Source organism: Arvicanthis niloticus, chromosome 28 (genome assembly GCF_011762505.2).
Source record: "Arvicanthis niloticus isolate mArvNil1 chromosome 28, mArvNil1.pat.X, whole genome shotgun sequence".
Lineage (NCBI taxonomy): Eukaryota > Metazoa > Chordata > Mammalia > Rodentia > Muridae > Arvicanthis > Arvicanthis niloticus.
In genome coordinates this window covers 15,255,600-15,276,317 of record NC_133436.1, presented here as the reverse complement: position 1 = coordinate 15,276,317, position 20,718 = coordinate 15,255,600, and positions in this window count along the sequence as shown.

The window sequence follows — 20,718 nt, the reverse complement described above, 5'->3', positions numbered from 1 at the left end:
AGAAACTCTCTCAAAAGTCCACTTTTTCCTTCTACCATGTGGGTCTCTAGGATGGAACTCAGGGCCTCAAGTGTCGTGGCAAGTGTTTTTTCCTGCGGAGTCATCTTGTTTGTCCATAGACCAACTTCTTGTGTGAAGGTTTTTCCACCCTTAGTTTAAGGGTTATATAATTTCCCCTTCCAAATCTGCCATAAAAGTGAAGGAGCTGGTATAAATTCACCTACATGGACTGTGAGTGTTATAGACATATTAATATATTCCTGGCTTTTAAAAAAATGTTCACTCAGTTTAAAGAAGAATCAGATGCAATTTCTCTTCCTTTTTGTATGTAAAATGGTTAAATATATAGAGTCTTTTTTTCATATTAACATCTACTGTCGGGACTGGAGAGATAGCTTGGAGGTTGAGAGTGCTGACCGTTTATCCAGAGGTCCTGAGTTCAATTCCCAGCAACCGCATGGTGGCTCGCAACCATCTGTAATGAGATCTGGTGTGCAGGCATATATACAGTCAGAACACTGTACATAAATAAATATATAAATCTTAAAAAAAAAGACTGCTGTCTTTCATTTGGGAGATTGTTGCTTATAAGTTTAATTATTTAAACTAATTTAAATTAGTCATTAAACTAAAGAAACAGTCACTTTTTTATGCTTTTGGTTTGAAAAGAATTTTCCATTTTAGAGAAAGACAAACATGTAACAAAGAACATTGGGATTTTCTTATGATTCCCCCTCATATTTATTTTATGCTACACCTTCCTCCTCAACTAGATTTTTTTCCTTTTTTATTGGATATTTTATTTACATTTCAGATGCCATCTTCTTTCCCCATTTCCCCTCCCTAAAAAACCCCTATCCATGCCCTCTTCTCCTTTTCGCTTTTATATAATTTTTAAAATATTAATCAAAGGCTTTATAAATTTGGTAATGCTCAATATCAATTAGAAGTGTAACCTAATACCCAACCTAGAACCTAATTGTTCTTAAGAACAATTATACATATTTCTACCAGTAGGTTATGGCTATGCAATAAATCTTAGCTAATCCTTCCTGTTCCAACAAAACCACTACTTTTCCTTAGAAAGACAGCCCAATATTAACCACCTCAGTCCCCAAGCCCAGGGAATAGGGGCTCCGACTCTTTATTAGCTTCTTCAAGCTGATTACAGGTGTTGAGATACTAGAAGAGGGGCAGGGGGAAAAGTAAATTGATAAGCCTCTGATGCTGTGTCTTCACTGCATCCAGCTGGAATTCCAGGACATCAGAGGTTCGAACAGGCCTGCTCAGCTTGCTTGATAAGTAGATACACCAAGGCTGTGTATTCTGCAATATACAATTCTCAAAACAAAGTTTAGTATCAAGATAATTGTTTGTTTGAATTCTGGAATGTAGTCTTCTGGCAGCCTGCCTCTGTCATGTCTAATCCATAGAATTCTGGGAGTTTCTATGAGGGTGTGCTCCCACCATCCTCCCATTCCTGCCTCCCTGCTCTCAAATTCCCCAGCACTAGGGAATCCAAACTTTCAGGCACCAAGGCCCTCCACTTCCACTGAAGTACAGTGGAAGTACAACTAAAAAGTAATTAATTTAGCATCTCTCTCCCTCCCCCCCCCCCCCCCGTCTCGTGTGCGTGCGCATGCATGCTTGTGTGTGTGTGTGTGTGTGTGTGTGTGTGTGTGCAGATCAGAGGACAACTTGCAGGTATTGTTTCTCTTCATCTACCGTATGGGTCCCAGGGATTGAATTCGTGTCTTCAGGTTTGGTTGCAATCACCTTTACCCACTGAGCTATCTCATTACTCCCTTCCCCCAGTTAAAGTCTAATCATGCAAGATAGGTAAGCATTACTTCATAGCACTTGACCACAGGTGAACCCTTCACTGCAGTCTCTGGGGGAGAAGGTGCCCCATACACATCCGATGGTGGTCCTGATGATGGTGTGATGAAGTAGGCTGAAGGGAGCTAACTTCTGTAACTAAACTGGCCTCAGTTTGATTATCTTTTTAGTGTCTCTAAATACTTCCTCTCAAGTAGTTGAGAAATATTTGAGAGAAATAGTCAAGCATTCTGAAACTCCTTTTCTTTTCTATGCTTCTGAGAGCTGCATTTGAGGTGTGTTTGATAGATCTTCACTCATACATAGCATGTCCAGGAATGTTGTTTACTAATTTTGCTAAAATGATGTCCCCTAATACTCTCTATCTGATAAAACAGTGATCTCTAATAGGTACCAAACACTATTCTAAGGACTGTTTATCTCACTGAGACAACAGTTCTTAGTCCCTCATCTCTGTAAGCCACTAAAAAAAAAGTATATTCATAATCAGTAAATGCTTTTTTTTTTTAAAAAAATACACCTTTTGATTGATTTTTGTTGTTTGAGTTTTTTAAATAGATTTATTTATTTTATGTAAGTACATTGTAGCTGTCTTCAGACACACCAGAAGAGGCATCATATCCTGTTACAGATGGTTGTAAGCCACCATGTGGTTGCTGGCGATTGAACTCAGGTCCTCTGGAAGAGCAGTCAGTGCTCTTAACCACTGAGCCATCTCTCCAGCCCATCAGTAAAAGCTTTTAACATTACTATTTAAAATAATAGAGCATAGCATGCATGAAGCACCTGTTGTGTGCTTAATATATATTATATATGTTATATAATTGTATTATATATTTCAATATATATTTGTATATTATATATTATGTAAATGTATGTTTTAACATAGCATATAATATATTTTATTATATATTATTTTATTAACATTTTAATATATTATATACTTATATTGTATTACATTTTATATAATATATAAAATATATTTTATAATATATTTTTGTATATGTTGTACTTATATATATATATGTATTTAAAGACAAAAAAGTGTGTAAGACACTATTCCAAATGCATTAAACTTACAGTCTCATTTTCATTTGAATACAGTCAAAGGGAGCATTTTCTTGCTTAGTAGATGTATGAACAGGCTGAAAGGACTTACGCATCTCATTAGGATGAGAGCGGGTAGGCCAGCTGTGTGAGTTGCCATGGCATTGCTGTGACACAGTGCCTGGCAGGTTGAGAGAAGAAAGCCTTGCCCTGGCTCATGGTTTCAGAGGAAGCATACCCGCATACTGGGGAGGGCACAACAGAGTTCCTGGTGGCCAATATGCCTGGTGGACGGCCACACACCTGAACAGTTCAGGAAGATGCTATGCTCAAAGGCCTGTTCCCAGGCCGGTCACTATACCCACTGTCCCAACGGTCACAGCTGCAGCCCATGTGGGACATTTCAGATTCAAACTCTGAGAGTAGGCAAGCCTGCATCTAAATCCAGGTACTTTTGCATTGGGTATCGAACACGAGGCCTCATCCACACTAAGAAAGATCCATGCATCATGGATGTATTTTTAGTTTTAAAAAATTTATTAACTAACTAATTCTTTAATTAGTTTAACCTTTTATATTGAGATAGGTTCTTGCTACATTGCTCAGGCTAGCCTTGAACTCATTCTGTCTCTCGGGCTAGCCTTCAGTTTGTGGTCTATCTCCCTCAGGTGCTCAGGTAGTCGGGATTATAGGCTAGTGCCAGGAGACCTGGCTTAAATTCATGTTTTAAATGCTAAATAATATGTGTGCATAGAAAAGAAAACAAAGGTTTATTCAGAGGGGGTCAGCCCAGGGCACGTTAGATAGAAGCACATGGAAGTCAGTCCCATCCATGCTAAGGAGGCATTGATTGTGTGTGTGTGTGTGTGTGTGTGTGTGTGTGTGTGTGTGTGTGTGTAACTACTCCAGTGTTGAAATTTTCCTCTTAAGAATCTACTAGTAGCGACGTCCCTTTCTGGGTCTGAAGTCCTTTCTGTTAAGTTCTTCTAGGAAAGTCTTTTCTCATTGGCTTGTACAGTGCTTCAAGGGCCCAGCACTTTCTTACTGAGTTTCTTCTGGCTTGCACATATATTGCCAATTTATGTTTATCTCTAAACCTCTGTCAGCAAATCCTGAAAGGAAGCCCTCTTCGCCGGCTGAAGTGACATCTGGGGACTAGATTTTTATAGGGATGGTTAACTGGCCAAATGCCTTTCCCTCCAATCGAATGCCTTGAAAACATCTTTGGCCAAAGTTCAGCCTATGTTTTGAAGCCAAAGCTAGAAATGAGCATTAAAGACAAAAGCCAGCAGTTTAATAAATGGCACAATTATAACCAGATGAATAAGCCTGTATATTTTCTTACCCTTTGAAAAGATTTTAAAAAGTTTATTTGGAATAATAACCGCTCATTATTATTGTTTGTACAATGTACTAGGAACCGTGCTAAATGATATGTATAACATTTTATTCAATTTTTACAGTCATAAGATAGGTATTATTAACTATGTGGTGGCTAATCTTGGTTGTCAACTGGATAGCATCTAGAATTAACTAAAACCTGCCTGCAGAGCACTTCTGTGAAGAATTTGTCTTAATTAGATTTTTTGGGTAGGAAGACCTACCCTGATGCAGGAGGGTCCTGTCCACTGTGGGCGGCACCATTCCCTGGACAGGTGTTCCTTTGCTGTGTAAGAACACTATGGAAGCGTAGGTCTGTGAGTGAGCCAGCAAGCAGCATTGCTCCGTGGTTTCTGTTCCAGGTTGCTGCTTGAGGCTCTTCCCTGATTTTTCCCTGACTGTCATCCAGAAGAGAGAGAGAAAAAAATAAAAACTAAGTAAAAATATAAAAAAAGATAGTATTAAAGCTAAAAACAAAGCCCTGACATGACATTACGAGACACAAAACCTCCAAAGATGCCACTGCGTTTGTTTGTTTTCTGTTAGCCATCCACGTGTAGCCCTTTTTTGGCATGTGGGCGAGTACATGGGAAGCTTTACAGCAGGATGTCCAGATCTGAGGTAAGTGGAGAGGAAACTCCAGTCTATAGTCTGTTCTTCAAGTGGGGTATCCTAGTGAGAGCCATTCGCAGTGGAAAGAATGTTTTTTTCTTTAAGTATCTTCAGGGTTCTCTAAGTACTTAGCAGTGTCCCATGGGTATAGCTCTTATTTTAGTGTCCATCTTAATTAGGGTTGTGTTGCTGTGAAGAGACACCATGACCAAGGAAACTTGTATAAAGGAAAACATTTAATTGGGCCTGGCTCACAGTTTCAGAGGTTCAGGCTGTTATCATCCAGGAAGCGTGTCAGCGAGCAGACAGACATGGTGCTGGAGGAGCCAGGAGTTCTACATCTTCATCTGCAGGAAGGAGGAGACTGTGTGCCTCATTGGGTATAGCTTGAGCATAGGAAACCTGAAAGCCTACCCCCCACAGTAACACGTTTTCTCTAACAAGGCCATGCCTTCTCCCACAAGGCTATACTTCCTAATTGTGCCATTCCCAAAGAGCCAAGGCCACACCTCCTAATAACGCATTCCCTATGGGCCAAGCATTCGAACACATGAGTCTGTAGGAGACATACCTTATTCACACCGCCACAGTACCTAGGGCTACCAAATGCCACAAAATATATTTTCAAATGTAAGCCGCTGTTTGTTATGTTCTGGGTAGGTATGAACACCAAGTGATGAACAATGCTAGCCAGTGTCCCAGACGGAGGGGTAGGTGTCTGGTCTCTAGCATCAACGTACTGTCTTGCTGGAATCCGATTCTTAATCATTGGATGGAATGAGATAGAAGGGGCCAAAGTGGCTGGAGTGACTCAAGGTCATGACTCCTAAGCTCTTGGCAAGCAAGCAGTTATTTCAACATTTGAGAGGATGCTGAGGGCTCAGCCATGTACGGATTCAGGATATGCCCACACATGTCAGTCTGTCCTTTCACCCTGTCCTTTGCTGTCCAAATACAGCAGGTGTGGTAGTTACTGTCTCATTGCTGTGACAGCGCACCTAATAAGAGAAATGTAAGGAAGAAAGGACTTGGTTTGTCTTAAGGTTTGAGGGTCCAGTCTCCTATAGACAGGGACTACATAGTGACAGGGCCTCTTGATGTCACATACTAAGTCAGGAAGAAGAGCTGATAATGGCACTCATTGCTCAGGTGTTTTTCTTCTTTCTTGATTCAGTCTGGGACATTGGCCCATGGAATGGTGCGGCCCTTGTTAGTTAATTGCTTCTAGAAATGTTTGTCTCTCTGGAGACGTTTGTCTCCTAAGTGGTTCTAGATTTTGTAGAATTGACAACACATACACGTTCAGTTCTGGGAAATAAACACGGCAGCCTTTATATCAAGAACTGGTTATTTCATCTCATTTCATCTTCGTACTTACATTTAGAGCCACAGTATTTTAATTGGGGAGGGCAGAAATGAAGAGACTTGCCTGCAGGTCCTAGCTAGGAAGTAGAAGGGCAAACCTTTAATTGCAGTCTTGCCTGGGTCCCAAGCCAGGCTTGAATTCTGTGCTGGTACTTTAGCTGCCAAATACCCTATTTCTTCATCCCTTGCCTGGAAAGTTATATGCACCAAGAGGAGAAGCTTCGCAGAGCACAGGGAAGGAAGCATAATAACCATGGAGACAGAGTTCACTGAAGAGCTGCAAGATACTGAATCCCTTTCTAGAAAGGGATGGACAGTGAGTCCCGGGTAGCAGATATGGAGACAGAGTCACAGACCTAGCACGTCATGGCTCCTGTTTAAAGCCAGCTGCGGAGGAAGGTTGCAAAGGTCTCTAGCATGCATTTAGAAAATGAAGAATTTTGTTTATATGAAAAAAAATGTGGATAGTTCCCAAGCTTCTCTGAAAAACCTCCCATGAATTTTTTTTGTGTAGCTAATAAATTAAGTCATTATTTATTCTATGTAATGGAATGCATGCCTGGGGTGTGACTCAGGAGACTCCCTTGGAGAAATGGCCAGGTTCTAGGCTCAGGGTAACAACTGTGAATGGAGTCTCTGAAGCCACAGGGGCTCTAGTGTTCTGACCTGTTAGAGAGCTCCAGCTGCTCCATCCATGCCAGGCAGCACTTCTCACCGGTGCCTCAGACTTCCTTTGGTGATTTATTCAGTTGAGAACAAAAGTAGAGGATTTTATCCAAGGCCTGATTATTCAAGGTGTCTGAGGTTGTGTTGAAAAGAAGTGGTTTAGAAATTAATTAATAATTAATGACCTGTGGATTTCAGTGGGGGGTTGAGTGTTAAAGAAAAGAAAAAAGAAAAGAAAAGAAAAAACCCTACTTACCTACTCATCACTTTTATTCCAAAATCCCTCTGTGGACACCAGCATTTTTCAATGTGTTTAGTAAGAACTTGACTTGTGTTGATCAAATTTCATTTTCTTAGAAGAATTGATAACTTTTCTTTCAAATTCTAAAGTTTTGATCTGTCTGTCTGTCGGTCTGCCTGCATCTATCTATCTATCTATCTATCTATCTATCTATCTATCTTCATCATCATCATCATCTATCCATCATCTATTCGAGTGTGTATGCATGTGCGTGTGCATGTGCATGTGTGTGCATATGCGTGTGATTGTGTGTGTGAGCGTGTGTGTGTGTGTGTGTGTGTGTGTGTGTGTGTGTGCATGTGTGCCTGCAAGAGAGTATGTACAGAGAGGACTGTGAACAGGCAGAGGCCAGCAGAAGGTGTTTGGTTCCTGGAAGCTGAAGCTAAGGTGTTTCTAGGATGCCTCTCTTGTGCTGGGATCTGAATTCAAGAATTTGCAGTTGTGTGAGGAGGTTCTTAACAGTTGAGTCATCTTTCCATTTCTTGGTTTCAACTTTAAAAAATGTAACAAAGGATTATTTCTGTCTATATCCCCGAAGACAGTGGGTGATGGCCTTCTGCTTGGCCGAGATCCAGGGTGGCACAGTTACTCATGCCAAGAGAGGGAGCACCCCCTCCTTTTGACATTCACTGCCTGTAATAACTGGAGCATCTGTGCAGTTTCTTTGGATCATTAAGCAGCCCTTGACATGGAGATGACGTCTATCCTCTTGCACTGTTCTGTTCATATCCGGCTGGAGTTCTCACTGCATTCCTGGAACTGGGCTAAGCTAGTTGTGACCACAGAAGCACGACTCATGTCCAGAGGGATGGCAATGCTGCTGGAGAGGAAAAAAAAAGCCTTATTTACCTATAAAGCATCCAGGGACTAACACAGAATTCAAGTTCTTATTGCAGTGCTTAAGGCTGGGTTAAAAACAAAAGCTCTTTATTGGATAACTCAGAAATGGAGCCGTAGGCAACAGACAGCAAATGGAGTGGATTTGAAAGAAAACCATCCTCATATTTCAGCGCTTTTTGATACAGTCAGTGGGTACTTTTGTCTAGGATCCTGTTCTTGAAGGGTTCCATCCCATGAGGGTTATGGGATGTACATCAGCAGCTGCCCCGCCCCTCTGCATCACACCCTCTGTTGCTGTACCACTTGCATCACACATTTGCTGAGTGAGTCAAGTTAGCGTAAGCAGAAGCAAAACAACCAACAAGCAATAGCAATAGAAGGCGGCGTGATGTAGAAGTCGGGAAGTGTAGATCCTATCTGGATTGTGGGACATCCTGAAAATGCACATTTCCCCCAGATGAAAGTGGACACAGGAGAAGGTGGACCTGCTGTAAGAGCTAACGAGCCACGCAGCCCCACGGCATGCTTTGGTGGGTGATGCTCCCACTGGGTCATGTGTGTGACTCCTGGTCCCCAGTTCTTAGAATGTGGCCTTCTTGGGGAAAGTGGGTCATTGGAGGTGGGCCTAAATGTTTTATAGAATGTTCTTGCTTCTCGCCTGAGCTCTGCTTCCTGCTTCCTGGTATGTAAGGAGGTGGCAGAACATCTTGCCACTGTGGCACCAAGCTGCCTGTTGCTATACCTTCCTCGATACGAAGGACTTTATTTCTTCCAAGTGTGAGACAAAGCTTTCCTCCCTTAAGTTACATTAGCCAGTTATTTTTATTATAGCAACAAGAAAAATAAACAAAACACAACCAAATACACTGCATTTTCAAGTAACTTAAATTACAGACCTTAAGTAACTCTGATACTGACATAACTTCTAAATTATTATCTGCAATAGCATGCCCAGTAGCTTATAGAAAAAATGATCATGGAAGACGTAACTAACTACTAAAAGCACACTGGTGAGGATGAAACCTCACATAACACGGAGAGACAAGTTTGCATTTGGGAGAGGAATTTCTCAGCACAGATTTATCTCTGATAGAATGACCTGCCAAAATCTTGAGCTGCAGTCCAGCCCATCTGATAAAGGTCACTGACTGGACACCCGACAAGTCGATACACACAGCACCTGCCTGACCAAAAAAAAAAAATTATTTTTTTGTCAACCCAAAGGACACTCTCCTCTCAGAGTTTAAACACCAATAAACTAAATTTCCCATTACCACATATTCAGTGTTTTATCTCTTCTCTGTCATACCACACAGTGATCTGTATTGCTATGAACGTTAGGAAAGAGGCCATGTGGCTCTTTTTTTTTCTGCTTTTGATCCTTAAAACAAAACAAACAAACAAAAAACAAAAGAAAATCTCCAAGCTCTCCCACTTCTAAACTGGGAAGTCGACAGAGGACAAGGGCCCCAGAGAATCTTTGAAATGGTCTTTTTTTTTTTGGTTTGTTTGTTTGTTTTTGGTTTTGGTTTTTCGAGACAAGGTTTCTCTGTGTAGCCCTGGCTGTCCTGGAACTCACTCTGTAGACCAGGCTGGCCTCGAACTCAGAAATCCGCCTGCCTTTGCCTCCCAAGTGCTGGGATTAAAGGCATGTGCCACCACCGCCCGGCTGAAATGGTCTTTAAAGAAGATTCACAATACATTATCCTTTCATCAGTATGACAAGTTTGGGATTTGTACAATCGTATTTTCCAAATTATGGCCTCTGACTATTAAGTGGGTAGGAAATGTGCCACATCACACTTGTAGACCCCAAAACATGTTTATTATTATTATTATTAATTATCTGACTGAAATACCAGGTATGACATCCAAATCAGGTTTTGTGAGCACCTTGGATTCCATTTTCTTACCTGTGGGTCATTGGCTTACAGTGGATAGGATTTCCGTTGTGCTCACATCTGTCTCAAGCACATACACTTTTGTATTAAGGGCTGCTTTAATTTTCCTGGCCTGGGGCCTCCTCCTTTAAACCAGAAGGTGGCAAGGATCAGAGAAAGAGCAAGGTCACAGGGAACTGGACCTGAGCTTTATCCAGTTGTCTGCTTTTTTAAGTGGTTTGTTTGTTTTTTTTGAGAAACGTCTGCCATGAGCCGTAAATCATGCTTAAAATTTCCTCGTTAAACAGGCCTTGGATCTTCCATTTTAAAGAGATACTCCAAGCCAGGGCTACACAGAGAAACTCTGTCTCGAAAAACCAGAAAAAGAGAGGAGAGAGAGAGGAGAGAGAGAGAGAGAGAGAGAGAGAGAGAGAGAGAGAGAGAGAGAGAGAGAGAGAGACTCCAGACTTCTGGTCTCTGCAGTCAGAAGCATAGAACCGCAGATCTGTGAGTGGTAAGATCTGAGCCAGCGAAAGACCCTGTCTGTGGATGAACAGCAGCTTTCACTCTTTGACTGCTTTCCTTCTTTCTTGATGTTTACTAAGATTAGTAGGCATTAAGTTTATAATCAATAGTTTATAAACTTCCCCCTCCCCACCCCTCCGCTAGTCTTTTTTGCTGATGGGTTAAGAATCTGAAGGCAAGGAAGGCTGGGGCCTGGGAACCCACTGTGACCAGGAGTTTCTGCAGCCTACCCCTTACATGTGCCTTCTCTTCCCTATTTCAAGACTTCAAAAGGTTTCAAATACTTAAAAAAAAAAAAAAAAAGAGGCTTCTAAATAATCTCAAGGCCACTAACACATAATGTTTTGTCACACTTTCCTGAAGTGAAATGGCATATTAAGAGTTGATTTCATTTTTTTTTATCCATATTCTCTTTTAGACATATAAGACATTATTTCAAATTATTACCCCAGAGACAGACACAGGAATTTTCTGCTATTCTATCTTTCAAATCATTTTAAGTATTATATTTCATTTCATTTTGCTTCAATCTCTTGGACAGTTATTTCCTTCATATTTCCTTATATCATTTAAAAATTACATTTTACTTGGTCAGGGTATAAAGAACTGCATTGAAAGACTAAGGAGTTATTGGGAAGAAAAACTCCATTAGCACAATGAGACTAGCAGAAGAAATTGGCTAATTTCAGCGGTCTTTTTCTGGGCTCTTAAAAGAAAATGGCTGGACTATATCTACTATACACAACTGGCATTCTGAAACTGATTTAAGGTTGGAGCACAGAAGAAAAGCCTCATTGGGAAAAAAAGTTCAAATCTTACATTTGGATAGATCTTTTAAAATCCTAGCAAGTTGCATGTCAAGAGAGTAACAGACACTGGCTTCCTTTCCCACCATGAGAAGTGAGGACACCTTTTCCCTAACTGAGCTGCCTTGTCTGATCTCAGTGGGAGAGGATGCACTTAGTCCTGCAGTGACTTGATGAGCCAGGGTAGGGTGATACCCTGGGGTGGGAGTCTCCCTTCTCAGAGGAGGCTGTGGGAAGGGGCTTAAAACTTGAAAGTTTAAAGAGTTTTATGGTTAAGAATTCCAACTATTGGGACTGGAGAGTTGGCTCAGTGGTTAAGAGCACTGGCTCTTCTTCCAGAGGTCCTGAGTTCAATTCCCAGCAACCACATGATGGCTCACAACCATCTGCAATGGGATCCCATGCCTTCTTCTGGTGTGTCTGAAGACAGGTACAGTTTACTCATATAAATAAGTGGGGGAAACCTGCGTGTTCCTGTTTTCTGATGGAAGAGACACCAACAAAGTCAACTCCCCAGTCTCTACAGCTTGTCTCATCCAGTGGCCTCCACTGGCCTTTAGGGACCAGTGTGGTCCTTTTGTAGATGTAACCCCCAAAGAGCCTCATTTTGCCCCAGAAGCTGGGGCGCTTCCACTGAGAAGCAGACCCGACCTAGCTGCTGACTCCTACCTACCCTGCCCAGGCCTCCCCTTTCTCCAGGAGACACACGACTGGCGCTGCTGTTTGCGAACTAAGCACACACTAGAGCCTGAAGTTCTGTTACTGCCTAACTGTACCTCAACCCAGAAGGGTTAAAGGACACAACAGTCCTTACTCGCTCACAGGCGCGTGCGCGTTGTGTAGGTGGAGGTTGTCATTGAAATTGAGTGGGAGGAGCTAGAAGGAGAGGGGAAAAGGGACTAGGAGGTCAGCAAAGGAAGAGGTGGGAAAAGTAGAAGAGGGGTTGAAATGCTGTTGGGAATCAAGGTATAATAACATTTACCTACCGGGCAAACACATGCGTACAACAATATATGCATATATATCGCATCCTATTAGATCAGTCTTGCCCGCTGCTCAGAAGAAACTGGCTTACGTCTGAAGCCACTCCTACACGAATTTGCCATGGCTTATTGGAGTAATAGCAAAGAGAGATGCAGTCTTCAGCTTCCCTCACGTTCTGAGAGCTAAGGCATGGCTACAAAAGTTGAGACAGACTGGCCCTGGCCCTTTAGACTTGCTTCCCATTCCAGGACTTGCTACCTATTGCTACCTAGTGAAGATCTTTTACAATGTTTTTTTTTTTTTTTTTTTTCCCTGACTCATTTTTACAGTGTAACACCTATTACTGCCATTAGGGGGCGCTGTATGTTTCTATAAAAAACATGTTTAAATTTAATTTAATTTAATTTTTTTTTGTGGGTTGGGGAATGATATTTATTGATTTCATTGTATGTGTGAGAATGTTTGGCCTGTATGCATGTATGCATAACATGTGCAGGCCTGGACCTGGAGTTATGAGTTATAGCTGGTTGTGAACCACTATGTGGTTACTAGGACTCAGACCTGGGTTCTCTGTAATAACAACACATGCTCTACACCCATGGGCTGTCTCTCCAACCCCTGGGAAGCAATGCTGTACCCACCATAATGCTGACACTTCATCAAAATTGCTTCTCAGCTTCCTTTCTCACTAGCAAGTCAGCTGTGTGAAGGACCGTAGGGGTCTTTTCCATCATGGTGACCTGAGCACCTCATACAGTGACAGTTGCCCTAAAAAATAACTATTCACTCGAGACCTATAGTTGGGGAAGTTTCTAGTTCTCTAAGCTGTGGAGGGCTTCCCTGAGCTGTGAGGGAGTTTTCTAGTTGATACCTAAGATATCCTTTCACCCTGGACATCTAAGACTGCATACCCTGGGCTTCTTGCACAGTGCTGGAGGAAGACAATAATGGTATCCTAAAGGCACTGGAGACCTCATGAGCAAAGCTGTGATAAGCTGGGGCATTGTTCATAGAGGACCTTGAACGGGACCTGGGAGGATGCTAAGTTACCAATCCTATGAGCAGGGGGTTACACAGCAGCCAGCTCTTTCCACAGAAAGAAAAACATTCCCACGGATCTACTCCAATAAGCCATGGCAAGGTCGTTTAGGAGTGACTTCAGAAGGAAGCCTATTTTTCCAGAGCAGTGGGGAAGACCAATCTAAAAGAAGGGATGTGTTTGTACGTGTGTGTGTGTGTGTGTGTGTGTGTGTGTGTGTGTGTGTGTATATATATATATATATATATATATATATATATATATATATATATGTGTGTGTGTGTGTGTGTGTGTGTATAGTGTTATATGCATATGTTTATATAGTAGGTAAATACTATATATGCATTATTATACATTTATATATCATTAAATGTTCTTGGGCAATGGATAAGGGGATTAAAGATAAATTAGTCTGGAAGGATTCTAAGGTTTGATTGTGGAAGCAATATGTGTTCATATTGAAAAGGTGGCAGAGACAACAGAATATAGGATGAGGCAGCTGATTTCTGTTCTGACCACAGCTATTTTAAATGACCTTAACATACTGTCTCAGTTAAGGTTTTACTGCTGTGAACAGACACCATGACTAAGGCAAGTCTTATAAAGGACAACGTTTAATTGGGGCTAGCTTACAGGTTCAGAGGGTCAGTCCCTCAAGGTGGGAACATGGCAGCATCCAGGCAGGCATGGTACAGGGGGAGCCGAGAGTTCTACATCTTCATCTGAAGGCTGCTAGCAGAATACTGACTTCCAGGCAACTAGGACAAGAGTTTTAAAGCTCACACCCACAGTGACACACCTACTCCAACAAGGCCACACCTTCTAATAGTGCCACTCCCTGGGCTGAGTATATACAAACCATCATCATGCGTACATGTATGTGTGTATACATGTGCATGTGTATCTCCAAACACTTGTGCTGTACATTGGAAATATAGCCAGTTCTTCTTTACCACCAGTCTAGAAGAATGCAAGGGGCAGAACTGGGGTATAGCAAGGGTCTCAGCGGAATGGTACAGTGATGCTCCAGGGGGAGGTGGCGGGCTGGAAAGGGCTGGGGCTTTTTACAGAGGCGGGGAAGAGGTTGTCTTAGTACACTTAGTACAGGGATGAAAACTGGAAGTTGATATTTTCAATGTGCTTCTTGCTCTGTTTTTTTTTTTTTTTTTTTTTTTGATGTAGCTTTCTTAGGCTAGCTGCACCCCTCTCCTCACGAGTGGTTACCCCTAAGCACTCGCTTCTACCTCAGCACAGTGGTGTTTGCAAGCATCTCCTGCCTACCTTACTTACACAGGGACCCCTCAATGGGGCTGCTCTTAGTCTCCAACTGGGAAACTGAGGCACAGTGTAGTTAAATTACGGTCAGTGGGGACGTTAGCAAGCAATCCAAGGCCGGCCTGTGCTGAGCATCATCTCGGCCCCTGGATCTAGGGTTTGCATGACCCCCAAAGCCAGCTGGGCCAGGTTGTCTGGTTTCAAGTGTGAAGGAAGTGGGAGGGGTGTCCAGAGCTTCAGTTTCACTCTGGGGCCTGAGGGGAAATAAAGGTCTTTGCCTCTGATTTCTCTCTGTGTGAAGCAGGACTCTACCGACATCCTTTTAGGGTGCAGTTTCATTTCAGAGACAGTTCTTCAATAGCTTCCCTCTATGACAATTGATCTACTCAGCTTTCTCCACAATTTCTTAGGTTAATTTTATTGACTTATTCCCCCCTAGGGAGACTTGCCAGGTAACTCTCCCCTCCCCCTGCCATGGATCCCACCCAGATGATCTAAAACTTGTAAAAAGGAAAGCTTATGGAGCAAAGGAAACCACCAATGAGTCAAAGTGGACGCAGATGTGATTCAAGGAGGGGGTCAGATTCCAGCTCAAGCAAGCAGAAGAACGGGTCAGTTTTGGCCACGTGTTTCTAGCTTTGTCAAGAAAAATACAGGAGCAGAGAGGGGGCTGTGGACTTCTCATCTCTGCTTAAGGAGAGCTACTGAGACCTGTTGGGAGCCGACTTTTAGCAGAAAGCGGCTAGAAAGCAGCTATCTACATGCTATCCACGCCATACATGCCTGCAAGGTGCACGTAGTATCTACGCCTGCAAGGCTTATGTCATATCTACTCGCCCACAAGGCACGTGGTAAAAGCGTATAAATACCCCAGATTTCCCTTCAATAAAGGAGACTTGATCAGAACCTCCGTCTTGTCTCCATTCTGTGAGTCTCTTCCCCTTATCCTCTCTCTCTCTCTCTCTCTCTCTCTCTCTCTCTCTCTCTCTCTCTCTCTCTCTCTCTCTCCTCTCTCTCCTCTCTCTCTCTCTAGACCCTGACCAGAAGACCGGAGCGGCAGTTTGAGCCGAGCAGTGGTGGAGCACACCTTAAATCCCAGCACTTGGGAGGCCAAGCCAGGCAGAGCGAAGCAGGTCGCAACATTTTCGTTATAGTAACTATTCAGGCATTGTTAAGTCTTTTGTCTCTAGCCAGGCAGAGCGGAGCAGGCCGCAACAGAGGCCAAGCATGTGAAGGTTCTGCATGGAAACCCAGAGAAGCCATTTCCTGAAGTTGTGAATGTAAAGTCTGGCTTGTGTTGGAGACCCCCAGATGTTGAAGATGCCAGCACCTTGGGATACCTGCCAAGGACTGCTACAGCAGGGCATGGAACTATCGCTCAGGAGAGGAGTGTGTCACAGTCAAGAACTCTGGAAGGAATAGATCTGAAGGGCCCATGACTGCAGACATGGTGATGCAGGATCTGGAGTTTTCCCTGCTGGGTTTCACTCTTGCCTTGGTCTGGTGTTTCTTCCCTGTTCTCCCCTTTCTCTCATTAGGCATGGTAATGTATATTCTGTGCCACTGGAGAAATGGAATTCTCCTTTTAGTTTTACAGATACTTACAGTTAAGAGATTGCTTTGGGCCACAGAAGGGACTTCGGACTCTTAAATAGTGTTGAGACTTTGAAAGACTCTAGGAGCTTTTGACACTGGACTGAATGCATTTTGCAGTGTGATGTGGGTACAAGCCATTTTGAATGGGGACGAACCCCCACACGCTCTTATATTTGAAGGTCTGGTTCCCAGGTAGTGGACTGTTTAGAAAGGATCAGGAGGCGTGGCTTGGTTAGAGGAGGTGTGTCAGTGTGTGTGTGTGTGTGTGTGTGTGTGTGTGTGTGTGTGTGTGTGTAGGTAGGCTTTGAGGTTTCAAAGGCACAAGCCAGGCCCAGTCTTGCTCTCCTGTTGCTTCTGTCTTATGGATAAGATGTGAGCTCTCAGCTTCTGCTTCAGGGCCATGTCTGCCTGGCTGCTGCCATGATGCTGCCTGGATGCTTCCACGATGGTCGTAGACTCACCCTCAGAAACTGTAAGCAAGCTCACAATTGAATGCCTTCTTTTGTAAGTTGCCTTGGTCATGGCAATAGCACAGTAACCAGGACAAATGGCTATATGGTTGGGGCTATGGCTAAGCTGGAATGGATTCTAAGAAGTTTTCTTAGTATCTGGGGAGTTCCAGATAATCCCCATCATACCCCCTTTTCCTTTCTTATCCGCCGCCCCTGTCTATTTACCACCATAGGACATTTGAAGTAGAATGTGAGGAAAATATCAATGTTATGACTCTGGGATAAGTATACTAATATACGGTGTCCTAATGATTTGAAAAAGCCTACTTTAATATTTTAAAAAAAAATCTTAGAATACCACCGTTTTTCACTTATTAAAGAAAAAAAAAATCAGGGTGCTACCCGACATAGCTCATAACCTTGTAGTATAATTTGTCGTTATACATTAAGAATAGTTTGGGACCCATAAATTAAGAAAATGTGTAGTGAAAGGAAATTAGCAACATTCAAATTGACTTCAGGAATCCAGACTATATGATTTTAAGGGCGTTCAGTCAGAACAACACAGGAAGATTCTTGTATGGACCAGGTGGGGGCAGCAGAGAGCCAACCGAAGTCTATGGGATGGCAGGCCAGCGTCTGTTCTTGGAGTGCAAGGTGTCTGTGGAGAGGTGATAACTTAGGAACAGGAGTCAGGGCTTCAACTGTAGCTGAGAGGGGGAGGGAAGAAAGAGAAACACCATGGAGGTCCGAATTTACTGGGAGCAGGAAATGAAGGTGCAAAGCACACAGTAGTACACATTACACAGTACCCAGATGTGGAGGTTCTCTAAGAGCCCGGTTTAAAAAAAAAAAAAAAAAAAAAAAAAAAAAAGCAGAGACAGAAAAGGCCATGCACTGCTTCAGTAGCATTTGTACCTTCTCAATATAGTGGGTCAGCTCCCTGTTCAATCCTGCTGGATCTTCCAAAGGCAGTGGCTGCAAATTAACTGGGACTGGAGGAAGCCGACCCACCCATCTCTCTTGATCTGGGTTTGCCATGGAGGCTCTAGTTCTCATTAACAAATACTGACACAAACTGAGAACCCTTGGACCACTTGGATCAGGATTGGGGCCTGGTGATGTAGTCCATCTTCTGGAAGATTTTTCACAAGCGTTAAAGACATGTCATTTAAAGCTCTGGATTCCCACTCTTCCACCACTTGCAATACGGCGCGCTCCCTGTGCGGTCTCATCATAAGTATCTTCAAACTGTGCTAATGAGCTGAGCCAACACATGGGCAGCCTCCTCTCCCCTGACTTGGCACCCTCACACATTGAATTTAGCACCCCTCATGGGAAGGCGTTCTAGAGAGCGCCGATTTGCAGCCCTCCTCATCTTCCCTCTCCACTCTTGTAAATTACTTAGAGAGACTGCGGTAAAGCACATCCTCAAACCCTAGCAGATGGTCGTTTGCCTCAAGGCACATGGACGCCCCCTACTCTACTACTTCCCTGGAGCTAATTATAACCCTGTTCAAATTTTTGTAGACAACCTGGAAATGAGCGTAGAGTACGAAGAACGAAAACGAGAGGCAGAGTGCAGGGAAGAGTCCTGCCAAAGAGCAGATGTCCGAGTTACGCTTCAGAACAACCAGTTGTGAATCCTGATTCTCTTGAGAGGCATAGAGGGAAGCATTTGGTTTCCATGATACCGGGAAGCCAGCTGGTCCCTAGTCTTCCTGGAGACCCAGACATTTTAACGTCTACTTCCTTAACAGAGGGATTAGCTTCTTCCTGCCTCCATTTCCCTTCCTGGAAAGTGGGAATTATCCTACTTTCTGACAAGGTCTCAAAACTGTTTCCTATACGAGAATGACAAGTATTCGGGAGACATGAATATTTCTCTAGTGAAAGAGGCTTCCTGAGTTGCTGCCAGCAAAAAGAACACGGTTACTAGCAGTGGCAGGGCATGTCACAAGTGCAGCGCAGGGTGTGTGGTGTTTCTGGAGAGACATCCACTGGTTGGGCTGACTCCATGGCACTGTTCAGCTGTGCTGTTTGTAAACCTTTGGTGTGATTACACAGTATTTGTTCTCTATTGTTTGAAATACCCTTTAAAAGCCAAATATAGAACACTAGTCCCTGCTGATTCTGTTCTTTTTGACTTGGCAAAGGTTGATTGATTTTATTTTTCTTTTGGCCTGTGCTTCTCAGCAGCTTGAAAGGAACATGGTTCTTTTTTGTTGTTGTTGTTGTTGTTGTTTTTTGTTTTTTTTTTTGTTTACCTCTTTGTCCATATTGTCAATAATAGACTTGTGCTGCAAACCTGGTATAACTTCTGTAACACAGTCTTCAGAGGGAAGATGGATGAATTAGGAAAATTGTGTTGTCTCAGCTTTATTTCCTCAAGGGCCCGAACTGATTTTTAGGAACTAGTTGTTTTTTTAACTAAGGAAAATTCACACATTCTCTTGAGTTGTACTATTATTAAATAGGTTAAAAAACGCGAATAAGATAGAACAGATGTAATAAAAAAGGCAGAAAGTAAGTGTGTAGAAATGGCCACATGAAGAGCCAGTGGTGTCATGGTCTGCTTCGATTATGTATGAATGAGACTCAATGGAACAGGTTTTTAGCAATGGTAGACAAGGTGAGTCCAGGGCTGGAAAGACGTGGTTGGGAGCACTGGCTACTCTTCCAGGGGAATGGAGTTTGATGCACAGCCTCCATATGGCAGCTCACAACTATCCGTAACTCCAGTTCCAGGGGATCAACATCCCCTTCTGGTTGGCTTAGGTACCATGCATTCATGCAGTGTACAGGCATGCATGAAGCCAAGACAACAACACACATAAAATAAATAATAATACAATATTTAAAAAAAACTTTCACCTCCCTCTGCATAGTAGAATCACATGGAGATTAAAAAAAATATTGATATCCATGGAGACCAGGACTTGTGAGGGTATGAATTAGGTGCAGACATTGGTAAGTCTCCTTAAGGCTACAGAGAGGCTTGAGAACCTCCAGGAACAGGCATTTTCTACATCTTTCCAGGGAAGGAGCCTAGCCAGCTGATCCGGAATCACTTAAGGATGCAAGCTTCCAGGAACACCTGTAAGGGATTTATTTCCATTAGGTGACTCTCTGCAAGGGATCTTGCAAGTCTGCAAGGGATCATCTGATTAGATTCATTGAGGTGAGAAGAGCTGCCCTAAGGGAGGGTAGACCCATTCACTGACTTTGGTTATAAGATGAAATAAAAAGGAAAATAATTAAGCCCGAGCACTCATAAAACTTTCCCTCTTGGCTGTAAATGCAATGTGACCCACGCTTCCAGCTTCAATGTCTGGTCTTCTCTTGTATGATGTTTTGCTTCATGGCAACTTCCCCTCCATGAGAATTTCCTCCATGAGGACTTCCATTCTATGGGAACTTCCCCTCCATGAGGACTTCCCCTCCACGAGGACTTCCCCTCCATGAGGACTTCCCCTTCTTGAGGACTTCCCCTCCACGAGTACTTCTGTTACACGAGAACTTTCCCTCTACAAGGACTTCTTCCATGAAGACTTTCTTTAGGAGGACTTCTTCCTTAGGACTTTCCTTCCATGAAGAATTCCCCTACATGAGTATTTCCCATCCATAAGAACTTCTCCTCCATGAGAACTTCCCCTCTATGAGGACTTCCACCATGAGGACTTTCCCTCCAAGAGGACTTCCTCCATAAGGACTTCCCCCCAAGAGAACTTTCCCTCCATTCAGACTTTTGCACTGAGGACTTTCCCTTCATGAGAACTTCCCCTGTATGTGGACTTCCCCTCCATGAGGACTTTCTCTCCAAGCAGACTTCCCTTCCAGGAGGAATTCCCCTCCATGTGGACTTCCCCACCATGCTGAGTTCCCCTTCATGAATAGTTCTCAATTATTAGAACTTCAGCTCCATGAGGACTTTATTCATGAGGACTTTTCCCACAAGAGGACTTCCCCTCCAGAAGGATTTCTCCTTCATGAGAAGTTTCCCTCCATGAGGACTTCTTCCATGAGGACTTCCTTTATGAGGACTTCTTCCTTAGGACTTTCCTTCCATGAAGACTTCCCCTCTATGAGGACTTCCCCATTTTGAGGAGTT